This window comes from Cuculus canorus, chromosome 2 (genome assembly GCF_017976375.1).
Source record: "Cuculus canorus isolate bCucCan1 chromosome 2, bCucCan1.pri, whole genome shotgun sequence".
Classification (NCBI taxonomy): Eukaryota; Metazoa; Chordata; class Aves; order Cuculiformes; family Cuculidae; genus Cuculus; species Cuculus canorus.
In genome coordinates, this window is record NC_071402.1 from 86947241 (window position 1) to 86968004 (window position 20764).

Consider the following 20764-nt stretch of genomic DNA (forward strand, 5'->3'; position numbering starts at 1 on the left):
GGAAAGAAGTATTATAACCATTATATCCTTTCATCATCTAAGAAAAGAAATGCTGAGAGACAAAGCAGTTGGTTCAAGGTCATGCAAGCACCACTCAGAGTGCCTCGAAGCTCCTGGACAACTTAATCACAGCTACACTTATCATGTCATAAGCCACCAGGCAGAGGTGACAGATTCTGAACAGATTCTTTTTTGCAATACAGAATCAACAAAGCTCAGAAAACCATCCGTTTCTGCCCCACCTCTTCCAGCTGGCAGCACCTCCATGGTATGACTGAAATATTTTTGTGGCTTTCTTGAACGTATCAGCTTTTCCACAGACCATGAAAGTCATGAGAGCCTATGATCCAGAAATTAAAGTACCTACAGTTCATCCACCACGTAGATTACAACTGAGAGATTATAAGCATTTGGAGGGACATAAAGCTAGCACTGAGATGACAATGTTAATCCATTCTTCTCTGCAGAATTACCTGTTTTCCAGGCACCTTTCTCTAAGCCAGGCAGCCTACACTCACCACCCTTTCCCTTAAGTTATTCACAACTGCACAGAAAAACTGCAGAACAAAAGCATTTTAATTTGGCCAAATCCTTAGCCAGTGCAAGCTGGCACTGTTCCTCTAGCTTTAGCCCTTGCCAAGATGACAATCAGGTGTACACACTCCCAGATCCATAAAGGCACGAAAAACAAAACTGAGAGAAACTGCAATATATGAGCCTACAACATCCTACGAACGAGCTCCAGAGGATCCATGCTGATGGAAGAGTCTGCTCTGGATGATCTCAGTGGTGCAGATCAAACAGGACAGCAGTTGTCCTGCCTCTCTGGCAGCTGAGTGACTGGAGGTAGATCATGAAAAAGGAGCCTAGATACAAGGTATCACCCCAACAGCATTTACCTTAGAAATTGTCACCAGCCAGCCCTAACAGCAGGAGGCAGAGACAGAAAGGTCACCCACAGGAATAAAACTAAATGTAGAAGCTTACAATTCTGAAGCAAAACCAGATCAGACTGAAAATCTGTGGTGTTCATACGAAACACAGAGACTCACATGCTGCTCGCTGTTCCATCTCACGTCGCCAGTTGCACTGCTCCCTCCTTTTATCTGCAAACTTTGACACGTCCACATTACCTAGCTCCAAAGACCTTATTTTGGTCAAATATGACCAGGATAAGCTGCACTTTGTTCCAACAGCAAACACTACTAATCGCCTGCAACATGCCAGGTCAGCAAACGATGGGTACAGTTTCTTACTGCTGAGTCAAAACAGTACAGCTATGCTCATCGGACAGTTTCACACGAGGTACTTTACCTGTGAGAAACACTATTTTAAATTAAAATATTCCACAGAGATGTACCCATTTCAGGCAGGCAGAGACAGAAAGCAGACAGCTCTCCTGATAACCCGGCCCCTCTGCAGCCCTCTGTGCAAGTGGCCATGGAGCCCAGCCTGTGGGAGCCCGACCTGCTCCTCACCAGCCCAACTCTGCCACACTTGTAGGGTTTTGACAAGGTCACTTGTCAAGCTGCACAGAGCAATTGATCCGTACACCTCCCAAGCTCCCTCTAGCCTGGCAGAGCACAGAGGACCCAAAGGTGCAGCTCTGCCCCACTAGAAGGAGGCTGAAGGTACTCCTTACCATTTCTGCCGTCCGTAAGTCCTAGCATTTCACTTACTGCATGAGGGGTTCACTGACAGAATAAGAGGCCTGTCTATGGTCCTAAGACATCCCAAATCTGAACATTTCCCAGCCCAGGATATTGAAAGGTTCCCTCCCAGTTTGCAAATAAACAAAATCCCCAGCATTCAAAGCATCCCAAGGGATGGTGCTCATTTCTACAGCCTACTCCCTGTCAGGGCCATTAGCACTTCTTCAGTTTTGCTGGCTGCTCTTAATTATGCCTGACTCACTCCTAAACCCCAGTGTGAGAGGAATTAAAAGCCAGGTTTTTCCATTACCAAATGAGAGACCCATTTGCCATTCAAGCTGCCATGAAGAGGAATGGAGGTGGGAGGCGTATCATGAAAAGAAATCTACCCCTTATCTCCTGAATAAAAGCAGCACCACTAGTTATTTTTGACTAGGGCAAAAGGAGCAGGTGTTTGGGAAAGACAGGTTTAGAAGTTGCTCCCCTAACTTCAAGTGAGGTCACAAGTTAAGTCACTAAGGCCAAAATCCCACAACATTAAAGAAGGAGCTTTGCCTAGGCAAAGAGTAAAGCTAGGGACATTAAACCCGCTCTCAGAAACAGCTTTTAAATGCAATGCAACAACTTCTTTCTAAGAGATTTTCATTTATGGCAGCATGACAGAATCCTGTAGCATTCAAAATGCTGAGAGAGAGACCGAGCACCCGATCACTTAAATGATGCACGAAGCACCTGATCACTTAAATGACAAATTTTGCTTCCCATTAGAGCTTTATGCATCATCTGCCATTGATAGAATTAGCCTGATACCTGAAGAGAAACTTAATTAAAAGATTCGTCCCTCCCTCCTCTCAGGATTTAGTATTAGACTACAAAATACACTATCAACAATAAAGATTAATTTCAAATAAAGCTCAGATGCAGATGTTTCTCACTGATACAGGTCAGTAGGTGATTAAGTAGGAATCAGCTTGAATCAGTGTATTGAGACACCAGTTTATAATTACAGAGAGTGCTACAGCTCCATGAGTGCATTTTGACAAAACTAGGTCAAAAACAACCCGCTTATGGGCCCAGAGGAAGAGAGAAAGGAATTGATACTCACACATTCATATATTGCCTATAGAATGCAAAAGCTGAAAACTCAATTTCACACTTACTTCAGGAACCAGAAGTCCTTTCAATGAGAGCTTTAATTGTTGCTACCCTGCACTGCGCTCCTACCTGGTACAGCCTGCCTGCTTAATATGCTCTGCATTCTCTGCACTCATCCAGCCCAGCTTCCTGAGGATGTGATTCTGAGACACATCACTGAACAGCTACCTTCACACAGCTGCTCTCAAGAGGTGATGGTTTGGGGTTTGTTGTGTTTGGGTGTGGGAAAGGGTTGGGAGGGGGCGCTTCAGGGAAAGGAAAAAAAAAAACACAATAGACCTAGGGCAGTCAAAATAATACATCCTTTCACATTGAAACAGATGGGATTAAGAAACTGGAAAATATTTTATTAGAAGCCCCCCACAACAGCAAGTAAGGAAATCCTCTTCTTTCATAGATGATAAGGAAGTAGAATAAGGTTTGAAGATTAGGGGGCAGGGGGGATATTTTTTCATGTTTCTACCTTTCTCTTAAAATCTGCTAAGTGGGCAGTACAGGAAGTAAAGCTCCCTGTCTATCAAGAGAAAAGGTGTAACAGATGTCCTAACACAGAAGAACCACTTCCAAAAGCTTATCTTCACAAGAGAGTGGAAGTTCACCAACTAATATGCCTCCTCAAGGTCAACTGTTATGTCATTTCGTAATGCAAACAAATTGTGATCTTTATGTATTTTTGGTCTCTGATAAGCACCGCGGCTACTTCAGGTCATGGCGCTGGTCATTCTGGTTTGCAGACTACACCAAAAGGAACTGGAACCAGCCCAAAAGCTCCTTTCTTATTGGAAACTAATCATTCACCCTCTAACACTTCTGGCAGCTAGTAATATTCATACCACCCTCACTTACTGAATTTTGGGAACAGTCCAACTCTTGCTGCAAATAGGATCACAAGCAGGGTTAGACCAAGCCTGAACTGCATATATATTGATGATTTTTGCTATTTTGTGATTTATTTTTTTTCTTTACCTCAGTAAAATCCTCCAAAAGAGATTTAGCAGGCTATACTGGATAAATAATTTCTTCCAATACTTTTCCAAACCACATGTTTCTGTCCATGGCTATAAATGTGCCACAAGCTCCAGTTCAAAGAAGTTACAAAGCACATGGCCTGACATTAACTTCCATGGTTAATTGGATGACACATGTTCTTGAGGTCAGTTGCACACTGACATACTTAACATGCTATCCATCTATATAACCAATTCAGAACCCACAGTATCAGCAGCCACAGGCAGATCAAGGTAATCTTTAAGTGCAGATGCCTTTGGTTTCCCTGTGCCACCCTGAAAACATGCAACCTGAGGAAACACAACAAACCCTTCCCAAAACAGTTGCAGCTAAGCCAACTGGTTGCACATCAACTTAGTCGACCAGCCCCACATTATGACTCAAAGCCCCATTACCACTAGGGAAAATTTCAGACTATTAGTAATGAGACAACAAACTGACATCAGGAAAGGCTCTCAGCTCTCTCCATCATGACCATGGGCATGGACATGCCCATGAGAGAGACAAGAATGCTGCCATGAATGGATTTCTAGGATGAAGCCTAGAGCAGAGTGAGGGCATTTGCATCAAGTCCCTCGCTCCTATGTACCAGCAACATTTGCAAACAAAAGTAGTCTCACAGCTAATCAACACAATGTTCTTGACAGTGAAGACCATAACTCAGATTAGTAACACCACAACACTCCCTGGTGAGCTGGAACAAACTACAGCTCCGAGAGACTGAGCTCAAAGCCACAGAGCTGCTAGCCTCTCTGCTCCAGTAGCCAAGCTGTAATGGGGACAGGCAATTGGTTGCTCAAATGCTCAGGCACGCAAAAATAACTATTCTTGCCCATGTTACTTGAAATCTACTGTTGCTTTCCTTCACAGAGATGGTATTCAATTCCAACAGCCACTCACCTTCTGTAGCTGCAAGGAGTTTATCAGACCTGCCAAGCTTTGTCAGGCTGTGTTTCATTCTTTACAGTGAGTTTCGAAGTTCAGGCCAGACATCATCCATCATACTTCTGCCAGTCAAAATCTGGCTACTTTTAAAATACCCTAGTGTGAAAATACTTTCCATTTGGCAGACCTAATTAACAGTACATAGCAATTTTGCTGTATAAAGGAGTACAAATGCTGGGCAAACTGCTTTAACTCTTAATCTCAGGCCTAGTTCTGCGGTCCCTGTAGTGTAATAGCAGAACAAACTTAGAAAAGGTAACTAGCATAATATTGCTAATGCTCAAGACTTTATCACAATCCTTTGTATAATCATAGAATTATTTAGGTTGGTAAAGACGCTAAAGACCATGGAGTCCAACCATTAACATAACATAGCCAACTCCACTAATAAACCACGTCCCTAAGCATCACATCTACATCCCTTTTAAATACCACCAGGGATGGTGAATTAACCACTTCCCTGGACAGCATCTTCTAAGGCTTGACAACCCTTTCAGTCAAGAAATTTTTCCTTATAACCAGTATAATCCCCCACTGACAGAACTTGAGGCCATTTCTTCTTGTCCTGCCCCTTGTTACTTCGGAGAAGAGACCAACATTCACCTCGCTACAACTTCCTTCAGGTAGTTACAGAGCACAATAAGATCTCTCCTCAGTGTCCTCTTTTACAGACTAAACAGCCCCAGTTACCTCAGCAGCTCCTCATAAGACTTGTGCTCCAGACTTTTCACCAGCTTCATTACTGTTCTCTGGATCCGGGACCCGCTCCAGCACCTCAGTGCCTTTCTTGTAGTAAAGGGCCCCAAACTGAACACAGTATTTGAGGTCTGGCCTCACCAGTGCCAAGCACAGGGACAAGATCACTTCCTTAGTCCTGCTGGCCACACTATTTCTGATACAAGCCAGGACGCTGTTGGCCTTTCTGGCCACCTGGCTGCAAAGCTAGCTGACCACCAACACCCCTAAGGCCTTTTCCACCAGGCAGCTTTCCAGCCAATCTTTCCCAAGCCTAGAGTATTGCATGGGGTTGTTGTCTCCTAAGTCCAGGACTCAGCACTTAGCCTTGTTGAACCTCATACAAATGGCCTCAACCCATTGATCCAGCCCATCCTGATCCCACTGTTGATCAAGCAGATCAACACTCCTGTCCAACTTGATGTCCCCTGCAAACTTACTGAGGATGCACTCGATCCCCTTGTCCAGATAATTGACAAAGAAATTAAACAGAACACGCCCCAATACTGAGCCCTGGGTAACGCCACTTGTGATCAGGCACCAAGTGGATTTAAATCCATTCACGACCACTCTTTGGGTCCAGCTATCCAACCACTTTTTTATCCACAGAAGTGTATGCCCATTCAAGCCATAAGCAGCCAGTTTCTCTTGGCAAATTATCTCTGTCTCTAGGCTTATCTCTAATGACACTGGTTTTATCCCTTTCCCCCTTCAAATCTAGTTTAAAGCTCTTTCAATGAGCCCTGCTAACTCCAGTACAAAGACCCTTTTTCTCTTTTCAGAGATGTGTACCCCATCTGTTGCCAGCAATACAGTGTTGTGTGTGGTCAAAAATCCAGAATTCTACTGGTAATATAGATAGTGTCAGGAAGTATTTTTCCTGATAGTATAGAGCCCTAGTGAGTTTTAGGCTTACAGGATTGTGGACAATCAATTTAGTACTCAGCAAAAGCAAGCTGCTAGCCCTGTTCTGCTGAAGAAAAGCCTAAAAGCTTGTAAGCTTGTACTTCAGAAGCCTCAAAACCCAGTCAGGTAGGACCTCTGAAAATGCATGCATCTCATGATTTCTGCATATGAGTTAAAGCTAACTAAAGAAATGTAATTTTGAGGTGAACAAATTCACTGGCAGTTTCAGATAAAATTAAGCATAAAGTGGTCATTTCCATTACAATGCCAGGTCATTTCAACTTTCATGTCAATTTGACTATTTTCTTCCAGAAGAAGCGATTTCATAGAATCATAGAATGGTTTGAGTTGGAAGCGACCTTAAAGATCATCTAATTTAACCCCTCTGCCATGGGCAGGGCCACATCCCACTAGATCAGGCTGCCCAAGGCCCCATCCAACCTGGCCTTGAACACTTCCAGGGATGGGGCATCTACAACTTCCCCCTAGTCCTATCACTACAAGCCCTTGTAAGAAGTCCCTCCCCAGCTTTCTTATAGGCCTGCTTCGGGTACTGGAAGGTCGCTGTAAGGTTTCCCCAGAGCCTTCTCTTCTCCAGGCTGAGCAACACCAACTTTGTCAGCCTGTCCTTGTATGGAAGGTGCTCCAGCCCTCAGATCATCTTTGTAGCCCTCCTCTGGACCCATTCCAACAGCTCCATATCCTTCTTACCTGAGGATTCCAGAACTGGACACAATAGTCCAGCAATTTATAAAATAGTAATGCAAAGGGCAAACAAAGCCTTTTGTACTGATGCTAGAACAATTTTTCTTCTGATGTGGTCAGCCAACAAGTGAGCCAGACGTATCTCTTACTCACATTGCTTAACAGCTAAATGTGGAATGCTTAAGTCTAGCAAAACACGATTTCTTTTTCTTTCCTAGTCTAACAAAAGTAACTGAGATAAATACACTCCAACTGTCAGCAGAAGTTTCATAGCAGCACGTTTACAAAGACTGTTATTCAGCTTTTTTTGGCTGTTGGCTTAAAAAAAAAATCACAACGTGGGGCATTTTCATCAAACAAGTCATCTTTCATGATGTGGTGGAAGCTTGAAGAGGACTACATGGTTGACAGGTCTTTCTTGCTAAGGATCTTACTGTGAAAAGGCAGGTGTTTCAGGGCTTTCAAAAAAAAAAGTCCTCGTCGTCCCAAAAGTCTCAAGAATACACCCCAAAGTCATTAATCTCTTTGAAGACTTATATCAGGTAAACATCACCACAACAAGTATTCCATGTTGCATCACACAGAATAGCAGTTATGAATCAAAATGGTGCCTTAGGGACTGGTAAAAGAAAGGGGAAAGGCCAAAAGTCTGTGTTGCTGCTCTAGAAAGTGTTATGAGCAAGAAGAGACAGTGTGCATGCAGACAGTTTTATGCATCTATGCAAGATTTGACTAGATCCCACGCAGTTGAGGTCTTTATTCCATTTTTGTTATAGTATTATATAGTACTATACCTGTGTGCGTTACAGTAGTGCACTAAACAATGGAAATATCAATGCACTAAACCAAATTGATGCCAAAGGAACCACACAGACTTACACCCACTGAGGATTTGGCCCACAGACAGAAAATCAATGGTACAAAACAGACTCCAAAAATACCTCTTTTCTACTGCCAAAACAAGTTCTCCACTAAGATGAAAAAAAAATCATCTCTGTATCCAGATTTCCATTCTGCCACAAACTACAATATCCCTTGCTTTCCAGCCAAAAGGTTCTCAGAATTATTTAGTTTACTGACAGCATTGTTACTTTTTAGAGTTGAGTCAGTGTTTTCCTAACTTCTGCTCAAGTGACAAGTGTGTTTCCCTTCAATGATTACTGCTTTTGGTTTTTTGCCAACACAGAAATTATCAAAATATTTTACTAAATCAAGGCACAAAGAAAAAAATACTTCACATTTTGCCAAATATCAGTGTGGATTGCAAAAATCCCTTTCTATACTTTAAACCACTCCTTCATACTGTGCTTTTTATTTTTTAAGCAGTGAAGCCTCAGTCGGTTTCTTCCACACTGAGTTTGCAGAATACCTGCCAGAGTGAGGTCTGCCAATAAATAGGCTCCTTAAGTGCTATAACAATAAAAAAAATCAACAGAAATAATTTGTACTATTATTATTACTAACGTCCATGCTTTTAGGTCTGACCTCTCATCTCCTAGAGCAGCTGCCTCTAGGATAGAGAGAAGAGAGCAAGTGCCAGCAGGTGGCACTCCAGAATATAAACCATTAAGAACTAGGACTTGCAGGACCCAAGAAAGAAAGTTCTACTCGACTGTCCCACTCACTTGTTTCATCCTTCGGGTGGTTTGGTTTGGCTTAGGATGACAGTCTCCACTTTCCTGCTCCCAAACAGCAGGGACAAATGCTGCCAGCCCCATCTTTTAGCATCATAAGATTATCCTGGTGCTGGATGCGATGCATCAGCAAGGTGAGATGTGCAGCTATTTCTAAAATTCAGCAGGGTACCAGCACACCCAAAGCACTGAGCTCATTACTTGCTCCCTGACTGAAGGCAGAGCTTACACAGGACAGGTAAAGCTGGTTTCCTATGCTGTCCATGGAGAGGCAGCAGCGTCTTACTGACTCCCACTACTCTCCTACACTCCTCCAAACAGACAGCAAGCTGGGATACAGCTGAAATAATGCTGGCTTTTATTGCTTTAAGAAAGCAGTGACAACAAAAGACACACCCTGATCATGAAGAAAACAGTCTCCCTTCTGTTTATTTTCAGCTATGTCCTACACATACATAACACCTACAGCCCTCGCCTATGTGGTTATGAAACATCACTACAGATGAATAGTTATGGTCACTACAGATGATTCCTCAAGGCACAATGAAGAGTGCCAGTCTCCTCTGAACTTCCTGCCTCACGCCAACACTTGCACTTCCCCCACGGAAAAGACAGTCAAACTGGGGCAATTCTTCCAATCAAACACTGACTGTCAGTAGTTTTGTTGGTCAGAATAAATAAATCAACCTCAAGCAGCTGTGGTCTTCGCAACTCTCATCCGACTGTAAAAGCAATTGCTTATTTTTCTCCAGTTGGAAACCTTCCCAATCTTTCTTCAAAATGAACACTGTGCAACTTGGGGGAGGTACAAGGAGGTACCCTTAAACCTACAAAGACAGCGCTACTCTCTTAAAAACATGAAATTTTAAAGAGAAACTGTGTCAATCAGTTGTTTTGTTCAACTCCAGGCATCAAGCATTAACAGTCAACATTTAGAGGGGTAATTGGCTCAGTTGACAGAGATACAATTCCCACATTATTCTACTTTGGAAAAGTTTAGAGTTTAAAACACTTCAGATTATACAACTGAGTGGGAAAAAAGCCTGCATTTTTATCAGAAGTCTTTATGAATTACCTAAAAGCTATACAAATATGAAAAATAACCAGTCCTCTTGCAAAAAAACAGAAGTATTTACCGCTTAAACTCTCCTTAAAGGCAAACCTGTACCATGGGATCCACCTGCTCATGTGGAAATAGCAGAAAAGATCTGTCAGAAAGTAATTTCCTTTCCTCTCCTGTACATGTCAGTGGATCTCTGGCATTTCTTGCCTCCAAACTGACCCTAAATATAAATAGACACAAAACTAGAAAAGTTTAAGCTCTTCTCTGTGGATTCAACCAACACACAAACCAAACCAAACCAGGCAAAGTAATGTGCCCTTCCTGTAAATGGAGGCCTACAATCAACCGCAAGATATCCATTATGTTTTAGGAAATTAATTTATATCTAGAATTCCAAACTTATTTCCTCACAAGCAATTAACTCATACCTTTTATCTTGATGGTTCACTAACATTCACCCACTGAAAGAGGCACAATTCAGCTCAAGGTTTATGTACTATACATACTGCACAAACATTTGCACAATGCCTGTTTTTAAAGCAAGTATCTTTTAATACACAAAGATGGGCTGATGGCACTGAAAGAGGAATGGGGTATCTGTTCTTGCTTACTTTGCCTTCCTAGCTCCTATCCCAATGTGAATTTGGTTCATAAAATATGCATGTTGCAAAAGAAGTTATGGAGTATAACTGTAACCCATACCAATCTTAACACCGAGCAGCAATGAAGCATGTAACTATCTGGTGATTATCACAAGACATCAGAAATATTTCCAGGTTAGCAGGTTGTGCAGTTGTCGATGGAAGAACTTATTTGGATTTCCTGTTCATGGATCTCCCTGAACAGATACATGGTCTCCCTGATATTCTACGCATCTGATCAGGAAGTAGATATGGGGTTCTAAGCCTAGGCTTCAGTATTCTCCTTGCTATTTGGTACAACAAACCACCTCCTCTAATGAGCAACCCCTGATAGAGGAGACCACAATTAGTGTGGACTCTTGGGAACTTTAATGTTCCCGAGCAGCAAAATGTAGGTGACTGCATTGTAAGCAGGTTTAGAAAGTCAAGCAAAATTCTTTGACAGTGACTAGTCAACAGATATGAAAAGGGGTCAATTTCTTTGTAAGTTCTAAATTTAAATTTAGAAAACAATATGATACTTAATGGAAATGGGTGATCAAAGAGGGAAGGGAACATTAGAATGAAAGCTTCTTGCTTTAAAGATGATCACCTATATTCTTTTTTTAGCTTGATTTTCACAAATTAGCTCAGCTTTTGCAAGCAGACTTTCAGGCTCCTCAAAATAAGAGTGCAGGCACAAAACACAAGTGCTTAAATGTGAGTAGAATAAGAATACAGGCAAAAGACCTTTTTTTAAGGAAAAAACATCATTAGATATTTTCATTCCCTTATGTCCGATTACATAACCTCCCTAAAGAAAGCAGTAAAGGTCACTGAAATGCACAGGCCTTCGCTGATGGAAAAATGCTATTATATATTGTTTAAACTTACACAAAAGAAATTAGAAGTGTTAGAAAATGAAACCTTTAAAGGAGAGAACTGAAAAATTCCAACTCAGCGTGATATCCTGATTTAACATTGCACATTCACAGGTTACAACCACCTCAATGTCTCTCTTCATTTCAAAAGGCAATAGTTTTATAATCTTATGAAAGGACAAAGTGTAGATTCTTATCACTTCATTAAATTGCCAGTGCATGATCTTAAATTTTTTTGTTCTCATTTCAAAACCACCCATTAACATAAAAGGGTAAGAGTTGCCCCAATGGACCACATAGGAGCTTCAACCAGCAGAGGAAGGAGTAGCACAGGAATGTAACACCGGAAAAAATTAGTTAGATTCCTCAAAATATGAAGGGATTTGCTGTAGTTCCTCCAAAGGCTACAACAGTAGAGCTCCTGTAGTTACAGGGTCATGTTTCCATAGCTCTTCACCTAACACTATCACCCATTTTCCGGTCACACCGACTCCAAACAAGTGGACATAAGGAAGAAAGTTAACATGTCACAAAATCATAACCTTTCTTTAAATAACTCTTCATCACCAATGTGAGACCATAGCAGAGCTCATGCCTTCTTGCGGCAGGGATGTGGCTGCATCGGAAGAAAAATGACCTGCACTGTAAATCAGGACTCCAAGAGCTAAGTCAGTGTGAGGTTTTTTCCTTAAACTATTTTTTAACATGGGCATTGTATCTTCTTAAAATGCACATTTCTTAACAAAATCGTTCTCACTGGCTTACCTTTCCCTTCTGCAAGGATCTTCGGCAGCACTAGTATAATAGCATGAATTCATTTATTTTATGTATGAAAATAATTATAAATTTATATGTGAGTTAAAAAAATAAATCACAAGGATTGTGCAGGTGGATAAACAGTTTCTTTAAAGCCTCTTTTCTTTAAAGCTGTGAAAACCAGCCTGGATCCAGTCCTGCCAGCATTTCTTTCTGCCAGTGACCCCTTCCTATGAAGTTCCACCAAGCTCAGTGAAGCCTCTTTCACGAAAACCGATCTCAAGAGCAGATTTGGGCCACACTTTCCCAGAAATCCTTCCAGTGGAGAACAGGTCATCCCACAAGCAGTCTTGCTTCCTCCAATGCCAATGCATGCTCTGTTTGAGAAGAAAACCTCACTCTTGCTGACCTTTAGATGAAGAGGAAGGCTAAAACACAAAACATTCAGCAAAAGCTTTCAAAAAAAGGCAACTGCTGGATTTTTAAGACCACCTCAAAATCATCCTGACATGCCCTAGATTTCCAAATCTATTTTAAAATTCCCTTTCAACTGCTATTACTTGTGTTTTCTGTGGAAGTCACACAAACAAGGAGGGTGGCAGCTTGCAAAAGCTTATAAACTGAAAGGCAGAAGACACCGTGAGAGAATGAAAAGAACAAGTTTCTTTACCCTTGAAGACTTTCAGGAGAGTCAGGGTCTTTTTCCGAAGAGGGGTTGCTAATTAACCAACCATAACAGTGTCTTTTCAAGAATAGCTCACTGCTTATTAAAAGCAAGTTTCAGAGCAATACAACTTCACTGAATTCTCAACAATTTGCTGTTACTGACCAGCTTCCATCTTCTAGACATACTTAAATTTCACGCATTGACATATTACCTTCTCCACTTACAATCTGTTCAATCAACACAACTCCAGTATTACTGTTGATTTCTATCTTAAGAAGGGAATCTATTTCAGAAATTAAAATCTGAAGCGTGCTTCATTCCCATTTCCAGTCTAGTTCCATTCTACACTTCAGAAATATTTACAACTGATCAGCAAGATGGTCTCCTAAGGCAAATCAAATCACCATCTCCTACTTACTGTACTTCAAACTTACAAGAAATTCCAGTATCCTAGTAGCACACTTATTACTGCAAGGCAAGTTCCTAAAAAAAAAAAAAAAAATTGTATTTCTGCTTGCAAATTAAGCCAAGATGCTGATTTAAAATAAAATTAGAAAAAAAGTTAATTTTATTGGAAATCTGGGGTTTCAAATGACACCTTATGGATGAAACTAACAGCTATATCATGTGTACTAAGGGAAATGTTACCTTTCTACTAAATAATGGGAATATGGTAACATGTTCTCAGAAGTGTGAGAGAGAACCTACTTGCATATGGGACAACCTATGTTCCCATTCTCCAACACAGATTAGGTTTCTCAGCTAGATTACATCTCCCATAACCACAAAGGCAAAGCAACATGAAAAGAGGAAATGGAAGCCAGCCATAAAGACAAGCCCCAAGGGAAGAACTGGAAAACAAAGTACACTAATTACAGTTCCCATGGGAGGCGGCGCTAGCATTCCTAAACCTAAACCTTCAGTCCTATTTTTCAGTGAAAGGAGATTTGGGATTTTTTTCCCCTTCATAAAATAAACCAATGAACTTTGACAAAATGAGGATGCAAAACAAACTTCCAGAAGGCAGTGAGGACAAATTACCAAACCAGCTATAAAACCAACTTTAGAGGCAAACAGCTTCATCCTTTTACTGCTCAGAAGCAGGGGTTTTTCTGCTCCAGGAACATTTTTGAGGCTTTGTACCAGTATAACCCTGATTCCATCCCTCACTACACGAGTCTTCCTTTTTTAGTTTAAGAGAAAACTACAACATAGGACTGGATCTTTAAACCATCATTCATCAAAACTCCTTGAGGCTTTAGAAAGGTTGCACCAATGCAAAGAAAGACCTTGATCTACAATCTCCACAGTGGTGCCCTAGCACTTGACATGGAAGTGAAATGGAATCAAGAAGGGCTTACAGCTTCTGGATACTGCAAGGACCTCATTTCTTCACACTGCTAACATCTCACCCTTGAATTAGAATATAACAGTGTCTGGACTTAAGCAATTGGACGAGAAGGCCAAAACACAGTACCGTATTAAATGTGGGAAGAAGCAACCCATTTCATAATCACCAGATCCCCATGTAAGTTACTGCAACAACAACAAAAAATATTCAGAGAATACGAACAATCTACCCTCATTATTTCAACACAATGCAATAATCTGGAATATCAGTAGTGTGGATCACCTCCTGTCTTCAATGGCCCGTTGTTGCTTTCCTTACTCTGAAAATGAACAATCCTGAGTTGCAATACAACTAAAGGAGCCATGTGTTGAGTATGGGTCTATCCCAGGTCTGGGTCACCCACATAAGGGGCTTATAAATTGCAGCAATCTTTCTAAGATGTAGTCATTACTTACTTTCCTCAAGACAGAACCTCAGGAGGAAAAAAAGGTTGGACTAACACTTTTAACGCCTTTGCAGATAATCCCCCAACAAACTTTTAAAAGCAAGGATGTCTTTATGCAGTGGCTGCCTCAAAGGGATCTGGGGAAGGTAACTAAGTAAGCCCATTGACTCCAAGCTTAAATTCCAAGCAAAGATTACACTACCATCAGTAAAAAAAAATTAAGTGCTTCTATCTGAGAAAAAGTTTAAAGACGTATAGTTGCAATACCAGGTCTGCGATCTGCTATTTAGAAAACACATTAAAACTTATACAGTGGGGACAAGCATCTGAAGTATTAATACTGCCATTACTGGACATCTCAGCTTTACCTGCATCAGAAGGATCTAAACTGACCTAAATTTTGCTTCAGACACTCATTCAATCCAAGTGAATCTTCAAGATACAGGGTCAGGACTTTCGGAAGCCACATGCCAGAGGGGCATGTGAATCCACACAAGAACTGCTCATCACAGAAGGAAACTTCCATTCACCAAGGATGAATCTGACAAAATATTCTTTTGCCTTCTCCCAGATGAAAGTTTAAAGTACCAGCAATTTCAGTAGCTCAGCAGAGCTCCACCAATGCCTCCTGCTGAACCCATTCCACTTTGAAGTACATAATTCAATATTCAGGTCAGAAAGGAAAAGAGAGTATGAGGGGAAGGCAGAGACCTGGGTTCCTGTCCCTGCTCCAATGAATGTTTAATTATTCTATATTAAAAATTCATTTGGAGAAGGGCTAGAATCCAGGCAGTCTAATGGGTTTACCTAGGAAGAGAAAAAGATCCACAATCAAATGCTGTCAGACAAAGGTGGGAGCTCAGCCACAGCTTCCTTCAGGCCGAGTATCAGACCTAACTGAGAGAGAGCAACGGCCAGCTCCTCCACTGCTTTCATCTCAATTGAAGGTACCTATTTCCAGAAAGGAATAAAAAGTAGCAGTTTAGCATTTCTTCCTGGAAGAGAAAGAAGGCTGCCGAATTAAAAGATCTCCTCTCGAATCTCCCTTATGTAAACAGTTCACGTCTCCTTATTTGAGATGCCAGCTTTTGCAAATGCCACTCGTGGGCCAACTTTTCTCCTGGCATTCCACAAGAAGCCTCATTACCTACATCCCATAGGATACAGTGCCTGGATGTTTGATATCGCAGTACTTAAGGACTTTTGTGGATCTATTCTATCGAAAATGTTCCTAAGTTGCTTTGGTGTTTTGAAAACTTCAAGCTATGTGACTGACATTGCAAATGACAGCAAACCCAACTGAGCTAAAAGCTGCACACCGAGTGCTGCACGCTGTCATTCACCATTCCCCCTCAACTAAAAGAAGCTGAAGAGGTGCAGGGGTTCAAATACTCTGTCACAACTGAAGAGTCAGTCAGTGTCAGGGGAAAATGGAACTATTTACAGGCATTTCACAAGCAGAACTAAAAAGTCAGCAAGTAATTATCTGCAGCAAAGAGCTTATATGCAGGTAGGTTTTTATTTAATACTTCTCAAAAACAGGGCACCTTAGCAATTTTCTTGCCAGTAAAGGTACACCCTCCAAACAACCATGCCACCATACAAAGGTTAAAAACGGTGGGTGGAAGGAGCCGTTTTCTCTGCCAAAATCAGGAGCTGCATCTCCTGTGCAAACAGGAAGCCAACACCCAGGCTGTCCCTCTGGCTGGCTGCCGAGCAGGAGCTGGGATGGGGACTTGCTGGACTGCCTGTGCAGCCAGGCACTACTAAGGGGACTGGTGTCACATCAGCTGGTGAGTGGGATGCCAGAAAGCTCTGGTAAAAAACCTGCCCCGAATGTGGCTGCCTCGAACTGGACAATGGGTATAGCTTTTAAAAGCAAAGTATGCGTGACCATGCCTCCACCTCATCCACAAATGTGTCTGTCCACAGCAGACTTAAAAAACCCTCACTTTTTAAAACAAGCTGCTCAATTTTTAGAATTTTTGTTCTTTTTTTATGATTCCTCATTCAGCAACTGGCACCAGCATTGCCTTCAGCAAAAGCCATATGTAAAGGATGACATCCTAGGTATGTGACGTGAGGATAGACAGGAGAGGCATTTCCTTTACTTTCTAGAAGCAGGTAAGTTCCCACTGAATATTTAATTCAGACTCTAAGCTATTTTTGCCAATCACTTGAAAGTTAAATAATTATCCTATTTAAAGAAACCTGACAATTATATTTTGCATCCCCTCCCCAACAGCTATTGCTGTTGTGACAATATTCATCTTGCCCATAATGACTATTATCTGCTGTATAAATATTGATGATCTGAGTAATTGCTGTTCTGTACATATGCCTCTCACAGATATAAATTTCTGTCTGAAGTAGGCTGCTGACAAAGTGCTTTACTCCTTTTGCATGGCAATGAAACATTACCGGAGGTGCCACAGAGAGCTGTTAGTCCCAAAGGGGGGACAAAAAAAAAGACAAAAGCAGAAAGTGAAAAAGACGAAAGCAGCAAGTAACAACAGCCTTTGGAGGAGAGGGGGATGAAGTGACATTCTCCTGGACTGGCAAGACTGAATAGTCCCAAAGCACAACAAGTTAACCAAGCCAGGATTCAGGAGGCTCAAATTTAGCTTAGGCTGTGCCATCACCAGACACAGCTCAAAGGGAAAAAGCTACTCTGAACTCAGTGCTGGCCACAACTGCTAAGCAGGGCATGCTACATTTTTCACACATGTCATGTATGATATGCATGTTGTAACCCACCCACCCCCACCCACCCCAGGTGGCTCACTGATGGTTACTTTTTTCTGGATTAAAATATCACCAGAAAAACAAGTCAGTCTTTTACTGGAGGAAGATCACCATGCTTAATGTTATTTCCTGATGTCACACACAGCCATCAATCATGTCGCAAGAGAGCAAAGCTGGTCTTGAGGCACCCGCGCAACACCCATTCATACTACAGGTATGCAGCACAGCATCACTTCAAACTCTTTTCATTGGCTAAATACATTTGTCCAGCAGACTCTGTGACCAGTGAGGTAGTCCTCTGTCCCCCTGCAATTGCCAAAAGTGACTAAAACCACCCCATTGTATGTCCTGACTAATCTGGTGATATTACCCCATGGTCTGGTGGTACGAAGACCTAGTTTTGATAGACACAGGCACATGGTCTCACACTTCCAGACTTGAATTTTGCCTCTGGACAGCCAACAGTATATGGCAGATGAAGGCTTTCCTTTAGTGGGCACAAACTTTCTAGGGTATAAAACCTAAGAGTCTGAATCCCAATAAAAGTGCCTCTCTGGAATTACAGGTCAAGAGATGAAGTTTTTTTCAGCAATTTATAGTTTGGTGAGGTTTACTCTGAGACAGTTTCCTTGTAGAAATACTCTTTCTTTTTCTAACGTCTCTATCCATCATTTACAGAGTCTGGAAACAAATGCTGGACTGGACACCTTTTTTTTAAGAAAAAAAAAAAAGTTCTAAGTTACATATACTGCATAAATTAAAGGGAAACTAAATATATGCCTGATTTTCATCTGTTAGAGAAGAACTGTGCTAACAAAGATTAGGAATGGTATGGAGAGGATGCAGAAAGCCACAGGAGAAAAGACAACAGACTCCCTTCAGGAGCTGGAGGCTAGGGCAGGAACAAGAGGAAACGGTGGGTAGGGACACAAAGCAAGCAGGAAGCAAGGGTGAATACAGATAACATGCAAGAAATGTTTGGAGTGCCCAGAGGTGGAGAGGGAGGAACTTAATGTTTGTAATGAGTAAACGAAGTAAGAGTCTGGAATTTTTACTTTCTCTGTTGCCATGTTCAAACAATTAAATAATAAGTCATTGAATGTAATCACAGCACCCATTAATTTTTTTTATATTTATTATATGCACATGAACACTCAGTTAAAGTATTGACTTGGCACTGATACAACCAATCTTCTTGCAACACCAAGTGTTAACCCCTCTGCTTGTTCAGTGTGGCCCCCGTCATACAGTTAATTCCTGTCCTACCTTCTGCAGCTTCTTTCCTTCCCCCGTAATTTATACAGTGCTTTGGGGTTTAATATGTTACAATTTCTAATGACAACTGCTGTACATCTCTGAATCTTGAAAAACAGTTGCTTCCAGCATAAAATTAAAGGTTGAACTCTTACCAATAACTCTGGACATGCTTTACTATTACTAAGTCATATAACACAGCCTTATTAGTCCAATAGGTCCTTTAAAAAAAAAAAATCCACATGACCTCACTGTCAGTTCTTACACGGAGTCATTTTGGAGACCAGCTGAAACAGAGCCCTGCATAATTCCCTTAACATCAGCAGTGAGCTGTGTTGATTGAAGCAGACTGCATGGTAACTACAATAACTAGGTGACCACCACCCTCTCCACTTTTTTTCCTCTTGTTTTAGGACAAGACACAATCTGGTGGCCTCCAGCAACCATCCAGTCTGACCTACAAGGCCTCCTACAGTAATGTTTCAGTTATGACACACACTATATGCACACAGAATGCTCTACTGCTAATGCAAATCACTTTGCATGAAAACACAAAATGCAGGTAGCCAAGCCACTAACTGTCCAATTCACAAGCACAAACAGATTTGGTGCTCTCACACTTTTATATGCAGATAAACTTGAATGCAATGAAATGTACTCTTAACTTTGAAAGTCCTGTCAATACTTCTCTCAAAACCATGACTCAAATCTTAAGTGTTCACATTCTTGAGTCACTAAAAAGTGAAATCCAATTTCCATCAAATAATATTCTATTTTCTAGGTAGTTATTAATCCGATGTTTCACTCTGAAGTCGCAGCCACCTAACTTTGCTAAAGCTATGCCTATCCGACATATCTTCTCCTGCACAGCCATGTCAATCTGTAGTGTGAAGAAATACCACCTCCATCCACCATAGCTGCATCACCAAATTTCCTTAGAAAGGACACAAAACTGCAGCATTACCAGCTCCACGTTTTCATCAAATAAGTAGCTAGTTTCTTCACATGTGTGCCAAAGTCACTATGTCCACAAAAAGAAATGCTTTGTTGGGTTTATATCCCATTAAAGTATCTCTCATGGAGATGTGAAAATGCAATTTCACTAAATAAACGCAGTAGAGTTAATAAACTCTTGCATTGCGCACATGGCAATCTATTTGCATTCCAAAAATCAACCACAGTCTTAATACCTAGGAAGCCACCACTGTGTGGACTGCAGGACTCTCCTTTGCTAGGTCTTTCTGATTTGCACCAGCTCTCCTGGGGACAGCAAGGGCTTTCAAGATGGCATTTGTGCCTCCCAGATGCCAACCACCCTTTCTTAGCAAGGGGCAGGTGGATGCTATGTTTGCCTTCCTCTGCTGATGTGAGATCTGTAGGTAGGCCATACAATTGCAACTCCTGAAATGTCATGCATATTCAAAGTGGCACGTGCAGACCTGCTAGGAGATTTGGGAGGCAAACCACACGTACTAGTCTTTCCCTTCGCTAGAACATAACTATTTTGCACCAGCTTTTCACAGGAAAGGCATTCACAGGATGAGACTTTGCCAATATCTGGAGGTTTGTGCTTTACCATGCTAGAAAATCCAGCCAAAAGACTGACAGAAAGGGTATTCTAATCAAATTTATTTACATTATGTACTTCTGAAACAAAATAGCAGGTACCAAATATATCACTCAATAATTCAAAGAAACCTAATACGCAGTTTGAGATTCCAAACACTCTCCTGAAACTGCTACTCCTACAAACCTCTTCCTTCTAGCATTTTGGTGGCAGAACGCAATCTATCTTTAGAACAGAAACTGATGAAATGGGGACATGTATAAAAAAAGTAATACAACACAGTTCACAAATTGGTTTGCTTACCAAGGAAACATATTTGTTTTCTTTTACGTAGCACTAAGGAACTGCAACTTGTATTTCTTTTGCTTATGACTGCTCAAGTGGCCTAAGATGTTTTCTTCTGGAGCTAGTAATGCATAGGTGATTCCCAGTTTTCACTTCAAGCTCTGGAGTCTAAACGCATGTATTCTGACACACAAGAATAACCCCCACATCCCATCTACACCTTAGTTCTCTTTTCAGATGAAGCTGATATTCAAAAACTTTAAAAATATATTAAAATAAGACCAGCAACAAATGTGAGAGTGTCCTGAGAAGGAATAGCAGCACTCAATCCTCTCAGTAATCACCTCCAGATTTTGAAGGTTTGGTGATGTTTAGGAGTTTTTTGTTTTT

General features: G+C 41.4%; 1 protein-coding gene across 5 annotated transcripts in view; it reads right to left on the reverse strand.

Annotated features, from left to right (window-relative positions):
- The window catches only part of RNF152 (ring finger protein 152), a 74871-nt gene that overhangs the window by 36110 nt on the left and 17997 nt on the right, over window positions 1-20764 (reverse strand). The window lies entirely within an intron of this gene.